General features: G+C 45.3%; 1 protein-coding gene across 2 annotated transcripts in view; it reads left to right on the top strand.

Moving 5' to 3' along the window:
• The window catches only part of ttc29 (tetratricopeptide repeat domain 29), a 263,802-nt gene that overhangs the window by 65,670 nt on the left and 188,344 nt on the right, over nt 1-9,788 (top strand). The gene's annotated exons all lie outside the window — the stretch shown is intronic.

The raw sequence follows: 9,788 nt of genomic DNA, 5'->3' as shown, positions 1-9,788 counted from the left end.
GCCTCACCAAGTGTCCGTAATACCGCTTGGACATGCTGTAGGTGTTCCTTCCATGTGCTGGAATAGATGACCACGCCATCTAGGTAGGCAGCACTGTATGAGTTATGAGGCCGAAGCACTTTGTCCACCAGACGCTGAAAGGTTGCTGGAGCCCCGTGTAACCCAAATGGAAGGACACGATACTGCCAGTGTCCGCTAGGGGTACTAAACGCGTTTTTCCTTCGCGGAGTCCGTTAAAGGAACCTGCCAGTACCCTTTGTCATGTCAAGTGTGGTCAGGTATTGAGCCTGTCCAAGCCTCTCGAGGAGGTCGCCCACGCTGGCATTGGATAGGCATCAAATTGGGAGACTTGGTTGCCGACGGAAGTCATTGCAGAACCTCCAACTCCGCCAGGCTTACCGACGAGCACAATGGGGCTGGACCAGGGACTATAACTCTCCTCAATTACACCTAGTTCCAGCATGCGCTTGATCTCAAGCTCCACTTCAGCCTTTTTTGCCTCGGGAAGACGGTACGGGCGTTCTCGGACAACAACCCCGGGCTCTGTCACAATGTTGTGCTCAATCAGAGAGGTCCTTCCGGGGTGTTCACTGACTACCTCAACGGTCCGGATAACTGTTTCCAGCTCCTGCCGTTGCCTGGGTCTCAAGTCTGCGCCAAAGTTAAGGTCGTGTGTGTGAGCGAAGAGTGAGCGGGCTGGCCGGAGGAGGGATCGGGTCCCTGTCCTTCCACGGTTTCAGCAGGTTCACATGATATACCGCTCCTTTGGCCGACGCATTGGGTTGACTCACCAAATAGTCGACCAGTCCCTTCCTCTCCTTAACTTCATGGGGGCCCTGCCAGTGGGCAAGCAACTTAGAGTGGGAGGTAGGCACTAAGACCATGACCCGATCTCCGGGTGGAACTCCCAAGAGACGTGCAGCGGTTGTAGTAGCGAACCTGTGCTGCTTGAGCCTCCTCCATGTGACTTTTAAGGACAGGCGAATCTTTCCAAATCTATCGCAGAACTCGCGATATACTCCAGTATGTTAGTGGTGGGAAGAGCCTCTTCTTCCCAGCCTTCTTTCAAAATATCCAATATGCCCCGAGGTTGTCGCCCATACAGTAGTTCAAAGGGGGAGAACCCCGTGGAGGCTTGTGGGACTTCCCGATAGGCAAAAAGGACGAGGGGGAGGAGCTGATCCCAGTTCCTTCCATCCTCGCTGACCACCTTACGTAGCATTTGCTTGAGAGTTTGATTAAACCTCTCTACTAATCCGCCGGTTTGAGGATGATACACCGAGGTTTTAAATGCTTTATTTTCAGTAATCTGGCAGTCTCCTTGAACGTCTCCGAGGTGAAGGGGTCCCCTGGTCTGTCAAGACTTCTTTGGGGATCCCCACGCGCCAATACCCTAGTAATTCCCGTGCGATGGCTTTAGAGGTAGCTGAGCGCAACGGAACAGCTTCGGGTATCGTAGCATAATCCACGAGGACTAAAATGTACTTGTGTCCTCGGGCTGAGGGCTCTAGAGGTCCCACCCAGGTCGACCCCGATTCTGTGGAAGGGAACGCCAATCAAGGGAATAGGAACAAGAGGAGCACGGTCCCTCCTAGGAATCTGTCGCAGTTGACACTCCGGGCAGGAAGCGCCAAAGCGCTAACCTCCTCATTAATTCCTGGCCAGTAAAACCGGAGCTTGATCCGCTCCAGAGTTTTTCGGTGCCCAGGTGGCCACCTAGGAGGTGGGCGTGCTAGCTCGCAGACCTGCCGCCGGAAGGTACGCTGCACTAGCAGCAGCCTCGCCTCCTGCCCGTCATGCATTGCTACACGGTAAAGGAGGTCATTATCTAACACAAAGTAGGGGCCCTGTGGCATCGACTGACTAGTGCGCTGGCCATTGACAAGGACCACTGCATTTTTACAAACTTCAGGGAGTCGTCATTCCATTGCTCCCTTTGAAAGAAGCCGGCGTCTTTTAAATTGAAACCGCAACACGGAGAGAGGGTCAGCGCCGACCTCAATGGGCGTGGTTTCTCCCGCCCGCCGCGGCGTTGGTGGATGACGGTCAGCCTGCGACGCCCGGAGTTGCCACGCCAGCCAGGACGGCTGCTTCACCTCTCTGCCGGCTGATTACACGGCGTGGAGGCAGCTTGAGACGGTTCATCTCCGCCCATAACGAGGCCCAACTTAACCCCGGAGTGGTATGTGTCTCACCGCTTTTAATGTCAGACCAGTCCGCCCTAGTATCACCGGGTGTGGAGGATCAGGAAGGATTGCCACGGTTACTTTCTGGACTGATCCTCCGTAGCTAATGACACAAGCGGCGTGCTGTACCAGCGGGTTTCCCGTGGACACAGGTTATACTGGTCTTGAATTTTAGCCATTGTCGCGGTAGCACAAACGGCGGGCAACAATGGAAATGTTGCTGCCGGAATCGAGCAGAGCGGAAGTTTTAAACCCTAACGATCACCACGCCTGTATGCGGGACCGCCAACGGGTTTGTCAGAGCACACCAAGCCCTCCTCCCCTCCACCTGCATTCCTCCTCGCCTCCAAGCGGTTTTGCGTGCCAGCGGCGCTGGACGCCATGCAAGCTCCGGGTTATACAGGGAGGGGCTAGGTCTTGGGACATACCCCGGCTGAGTTTGGCAGAAGGACGGTTCTGCTCTCCCAGAGTGTGAGGCCGCCCTCTGTGTTTCCAGAAGCTCTATGAGCCCTGACATGTTCAAACTGCACGCCCCAGACCGGCTGGGTGAAGCCCTGGGAAGTGCTTTCAGGAGCAGATAGCACGCTACCTGCTCAATGACCTGGTAGGGCTTGTTTTCCAAGGGCCGTAGCCACTGCCATACTTTTGCCCATAAGGACCAGGCTTGTTTACTGGTCGGCCTCTCAGGGTCCAACCTCCACTTGTTATTTTACTCACCTGCCAGTCTGGGGCACCCCAAGGTGGTAAAGGGGCTGTGGTTTCACTGGGGGCAGGCACTCTCCCCAAGAGAGCATACTGAGTCCCTCTTGTCTCCCCCTCCAGGGCAGCCCATTCGGTGAGCCCCACCCGCACACTCCCTGGCCTCTAGATGGCCTAGTTCTGCGTGCTGGGAGCGGAGCCCGCACCGGTCTCGCCAACCACGGGCACCCTCCCGCCTGAATACTCGGCCCCGGTACGCTCCCACCTGGGTGTTTTGCAGGTCCTGTCCCCTTCTCTTCTGGGACTTCTCCATCCTGCCGACTACGCCACTGTCACAAAACGAGACAAAGACAGAAAAAGGTTTGGGGCAGCCACCCATGTAATTCGGTATCCTGGCTGCAACGTTTTCTTTTAAATACCAGCACTGAAGTGCTTACAACAGAGTCCAAAACAAGACTGACACAGAAGGGAAAAGGGAAGGCTTTTAAAGGGGAGACAGGAAGTGAGGTCATAAGGGTCGGGCACGTGTTCATTGTTCATTGGTTTAGTCCCGGATGTGACATCAGGGGCGGAGCTGGCAAGGTCTGTCTCCATTGGCTCGGTCCCAGAAGTGACGCCCAGAGAGACAGGTGGAACCTCCCGGGTTAGGTCTACAGGGAAGTGAGAAAGAGAGTTAGTGCGCTCTGCCACATCCCGCATGGCTCAGAACTGCCTTCACTCGAGCCCTTTAGCTGCCTCCCATGCGTGTGTGACATATATATATATATATATATATATATATATAAAATATAACGCATACACACAGAAATCGGCTTATTAGATTTCAACCCAACTTAGACAGTTAGAACAGCTAGTATTTAAAGAGGAAAAACATATTGATTCACTCACATTTAATTTGTCACTTTTTTTTGGTGCAAGACTTTGTTTGGTGGCATGTCATTTGCCTACTTTTTCTGGTGCGTCAACCAGCAGTAACCCTCCATCATACTGACATCCTGACCTCCCTGGTTCCTTCTTTCCATGTCCTTGATATCTTGATAGACTCCTGATAGACTCTTTGACCGGGCTCTTCACTCGCCCCTCTTAAGATTTTCAGGGAAAAATTCCAAATTGCACTTGGACTTGGAGACTCCTTTTGCAACACATTTCCTTATACTTTAATACATTTTTTCACATACCTTTTCTTTATAATTTGGATCTTTATTGTTAACTAAAAATATAGAAGTGGATGATATCCAGACCTCTCATTCCAGGTCATTCATCACACCATCAAATTCTGCATCAGAAATTAGTCTTATTAATATTCAAGTTCTTCATCAGCACCTGAAGTATTTTCTACTTTTGAGAGATTCTGCTGAATCAAAACTGTCAGGTGGATTGGGGATTGGTAACTCAGGTCCAAGTGGTACAGATCTTATTGCTGATAAAAGATTAGGATAAACAATGTCTTTCAGATTCTTTTTATTATACACTTAAATTTTGCAGGAGAAGAAATAAATATAATCGCTATGATTTATCGGTTCCCTCCATATCCTCAGAATGCCCAAAGCAAACACTTTTCCTTACCTTTCGTCCATTGTATAAGTTCTTCAACACAAATAGAGCAGACACTGTCAGTTTGTCCTGGTCAGCAAGTCTTAGGCATAATTTTTTTTCACAAAATCTGTCATGTTCTGTCTATACAAACATAGTGGAAAACATTAGGACTGTTCACACAACCTCTAGAGGCCATAATATGAGTTAACAGCGCAAAAAAAAGAAACCGTTTGCTAATCATTTCTAAGTGCACTGACCATCTGACAGAGTCATAGTGAGGTGTGTTTGCAATTCTCCAGTGATGTGGGAAGGACAGGACAGGACAGACATGCTGCTAGGACTTATCTCCGGGTTCAATTCCAGCTAGATTCTGTCCTTTTTATCAAATAAAATAACTTTTTAAAACATTTTAATATGAGAAAATATTACATCAAAACAAATTATCATTTCAAATAAAATATCGATACTTATTAAGTATAGTGCAAAAAATATAAAGCCTATAATTGACAACTAAAAAATGTTTTTTATGAAAAAATGTGAATGGATTTTGTGTTTTATTTAAATTTTGCATCCAAAAACATATAAAAATTACATAAAATAATCCAAACTTATTTTAAGCAATGTATACTCATCTAACCTAACATAATATTGTCAAATCCTCTTAATCCAATTCAGGATAATAAGGGGGCCCAGACCCTTTCTCAGGAACCAGCGCTGGATGGCTTGAGAGTCCATGACAGGGCCCTGTGGTATAGTGGGTCCACAGCTCACGTCAAAGGGCCATTTTTAAAATAGATAATCACCGCACTCGCAGCTTAGCGAGGGGGTGTGGTGATGTGTGGCTGAAGTGGTTCCTGGGGTGATTTGCGGTGCGGGTGAGTCTCACTTAAGTGCACGGGTGAATCACGTCCCCATCATAAATAGAAGCGCGAGGTGGCTAGGGAAGAAAAAGTGAAAGTAAAAAAAATGGAGGTTGCAGGAAGCAGTGAGAAGAGAGAGAGAGAGAGCCGGTATGAGTGAGCGAGCGAAGGCTCACAGGCAGGCAGCTGGACAGTTGAGCCCTAGCAGGGGTGTTTGGCCAACACCTATGGCAATTGGAAGTGGTTGCTCCTGCTGAACATTTTATGGAGGAACGGGATTGACCGCTAGTAGGACAGCTGGCCGCGTAAGGCCGAGAAGGCAGCGGGAGTCGTGAGGCTTGGGTGGTGAATTCCCTGACGTGAGCGTCCTGGTCGTTAGGGAAGCCAAGTCTCGGTCTGGAGAGTGCGCAACCGAAGCCAGGGATCGGGGGGCCTCCAGACCAGAGGAGCGGAAAGAAGGTCAGCTCTCCTGTTGTGGGGCCCAGATGGGACAAGCAAGGGAGCCGCCAGGTAAAGAAGTCACCGGGCTTGGTGTTTTTTTAAAGGACTGCTTCCAGCATTGTTTTAACCTCGTTTTAAAGGATTGTGTTTTTTTTCTATTGGATTTTAACCTCCACTTCAGTTCTGTTTTAATGGCTTATTTATTTAAAGATTTGATGCACTGCACTTTTATTTGAACACTTGTTTTGTTGTTGTTTTCATAAAAGCACTTGGCATTTTTACACCATCCCCTTTCTCCATTGTAGTGCCTCACTGCCTTGCTCATCGGTAACATTACCGACGGTGACAGGTTCAAGGGCTCCTGTAAGTGAGATGGGAGCATGCAGTGAATCCGCATCGTCACAGGCCCACACACTCACATGCACACTCTCACAGTCCCATAGGGTTAATTTGGAATCTTTAATTAACCTGTCCTGCACAGTTATAGGAATATGTAAGGATAATCTTACATACACACAGGGAGCATTCCAACTCCCCACAGACAACTTATGGGCATGGGACTCGGACTCAACATACAGGATCTGCCTCGGCAGCAGCTCTAACCAGTGCATCGCTGTTCCATTCCTTTCAATTGGTGCACTCCTTAAGTTCACTTGTGATTTACACGTGCATTTGGAATGTGCCTCCCACCCCATTTGTCAATTTTTTAGTTTTTTTTTTTTTTAAACCTGTGTCGCATTCATTTGTCTAATCAGCACTAGGCAATGATGTGCATGATAAAGTGTGCCTTTGAAACAACAAGCTGAACCTGTCCATTAGCATCCTTCTTGAAAATGTTCCCAGGACTGCCGAGAGCATGCCGCGAGTACAGCTAATGTCCTTTATTCATTACAAAGGCAGATAAAAGCATTTTGGCATCCCTTTCAGCCATTAACAAATCATTTCAATAAATGTAAAACTGGCAATACAGCCGACTTAATAGCTTTCTGACCCAAAATACAATTTGGCTCTATGTTACCAGAGAAACTCAGATAAATTGTTCCTTTTGTTATCCTTTATAATCGTGTGACTGCAAAAAGAGGTCAGAGACAAAATATATTTACTGAAAGTACACTCTGATGGCTTCCTCAGAGGCATAATAGAGTGAAATGTGTTGTCACTACAAGGTGGGGGTTTTTATCACTTTTCCTTGGCACTGGCAAAAGTATAAAGAAGAGAAGGTAACTGGGGAAACTTGACATACATGCACGTTAAGAATATCCTTATACCACTTTGCACATCTTTTAACCCTACAACCAGTCACAAGCAATACTCACTTGCCACCACCACCACTCAGAGAAAGCTTTATACTCACCTCCACACTCCATATTAACAAAGACACAGCTCAAAGCATTCTTTTTTAACCATTCTTTTTAACACTGACCCCTATGTACACCCCGACGCAGAATCACTCATCAACACTACCTCCCACCGATTCACTTCACATTTGTCCCTATTTGTCCCTATTTGTCAAGAACCTGTTAGTGATCCCATCCATCCATTGTCCTAACATATTTATCCAGAGTAGGACCATGGGAAAGCTGAAGTTTATCCCAGTAAGGCTTTGCAATATTGAGAGCAAACACCTTTTTCTAAAAGTCAATAAAATGCCTATCGGAGCAGGTGCTGTACGATTGTTTTCCTGGCATGGCAAGTTCATCTGAAATCTCTGCCCACCCCCAAATTCTGTCATGATACATAAAACAATAGACATCAGACAGATGGGCCTCTCTTCTTTTGAGGTCCAAAACAGACACATCCTAATATTCTTCATAGATGCATTGGGACTCGTGAAGTGCTGGCGCCCATATACAAAACAATGACAACATTACAGCATAGTGATAAAAAAAAATTCCAACATTTTCTGAAAATGTTCTGTAGACAAAATAACTGTTATTTTTGTAATCCTTGTGTTTTTAAAACCCTTAACAGTTGTATATTAATAAAATTTAATTCTGAGGAACCTACAAAAATTGATAATCACAACAGTCCTTTTCACTGAGTTTCTCCAAAATAACTTCAAATCGAGATTTGAAAGTTAAGTCCCTGGTCTCCACCAACAAAAAAAAAAGAAGTGATCCACAGCAAACAAGTCTCACTACACAGGCCTTACCTAGCCAAATTGTAAGAAAACAAGGCAAGAACTTTAGAAAAACCAGAAAATCCAAGCATAATTAGCAATATGCAGACAAACTCTCAAATAAACAAATGATTTCCTACTCCTGAGCCTTCTCAGCTGACTTAAATAACCAGAGGGAGGACTGAGGAGTGTTGACATCAGGGTGGCCCTGCCTCCTGTGGCTCTAGCTGCAAGGAACATAAGTAAATTTAAAGAGAAAGTACACATTTAATCAACAATAGCCAACAATTGTCAGAAATAACTTGAAAATATGAAAGCTAATAATACAAAGACAACAAAAAACCAAGCATATTAATAAATAACAATAAAAAAATTGGCTGTGTTATCTGATAGTTACAGTGTACAACCAGTTTACTTTCTGTGAAAGAAATTTTATCCAGCTCAAATTAGCTTTGCATCACAATCCCATCTGCCTACCACCCTTTAAATAATTTTTTTAAACAAATAATGAGAGGAAGTCAAAAGCACATATACAGAGTGGTCCAGATCTAATTATGCAGATCCAGATCGTCTAGATGACTTTGATTTATGCGGGGATGATTCCTGTTCGGTGCAAAGACGATTCTTCATGTCGTCAGTTCGCACACTTCTCGATGGTCTGAGATTTTTCAGGTGATTTTCTATGTAATAAACTTTTTAATAAGTTATAGTGTAATGAAAATTGCATAATTAGATCTGGACCAACCTACACAGGGAGATAAATCGTGGAAGGTGTTTACCGAAATATCCTACACAAGAAGAATCCTCTGTTGAGCTCGCACGTTCAAGATTTTTTATTTAAAGGTAAGCACTCCTTGGTTTTTATCACTTGCATTCCTGTGAGCCCGCCTCTATGACTTAGGGCACAATTGAACCTGTTTGGTTCTGTTGGGGTGGGTTGCAGACTGATTGGAATGGGTCCACACGACTGCCCATCACGGGAGTACACCGTGACTGCTCTGACCTTGCTAAGAATATGTAAAAAATGTCTGCGATTAAATAAAAAATCATGATATGTTACCAGGGCCTTAATCTGCCTAAACTCCAAGTTCAAAAATTACTTGCAAAAAGTTCTACAATACATCCGTACTTCTGTAGTGCCCTAGGATAATGGTTGCTATGGAAAGGCAAAACACAAAAGTACAATGAAAATAATTTGCTGTCGTTATTTTATGTGTAAGCTACATTGTGACTCTCATTTTGACATTTGATCCTGGAAGAAAACTGGTGTGGGGTCTTTAGATAGATGACAGGTGGATTTTTATTGTCATTGCCACTTTTACAAAGGAACAACGAAACTGAAGGTGCGGTCGACTCAGTGTGAGGCATAAGTGTTAAAAAGACAAGAAGAGAGAAAATAATAACAAATCGAATAGTAATAAAAGTACTTTACGAAATATACAAATTGCACTTGTCATATGTACAAATTGCACTGGTTGACTTAAGGTTTATATTGCACTTTGGGAGAATGATATGGAGCAGTTTTATTCTGAGTTCAGGGCCATGATTGCTTTTGGATAAAAGCTGTTTTTAAGGTGGCTTGTCCTGGTTTTCATTGCTCTGTTTCTCTTGCCCGATGGCAAAAGCTGGAAGAGGCAATGACCGGGATGTGACGAATCCTGTGAAATGTCTATTGCTTTTCTGCGGCATTGGGAGGTGTAGATTTGTTCCAGAGTTGGAAGGGTACAACCAATTGTTCTTTACTAGCTCTAGAATCCTGAAACGGTTTATGTCGTCTATGACACAGAACTGGGTGTATTCTCTACATTTGCAATTGCAATATGGTCCATAATACAGGGCTTTTTTTCATTATTTTTTTTAGAAGTGCTGATAAAAATTCACTTTCCTAGTGTTACCAAGTAGCATGGTGTTAATTCTAACATACCCTAGCAAACATCTTGAAACTGG

This window comes from Polypterus senegalus, chromosome 4 (genome assembly GCF_016835505.1).
Source record: "Polypterus senegalus isolate Bchr_013 chromosome 4, ASM1683550v1, whole genome shotgun sequence".
NCBI classification, from domain to species: Eukaryota; Metazoa; Chordata; class Cladistia; order Polypteriformes; family Polypteridae; genus Polypterus; species Polypterus senegalus.
This window is presented reverse-complemented; position numbering and strand designations above follow the sequence as displayed.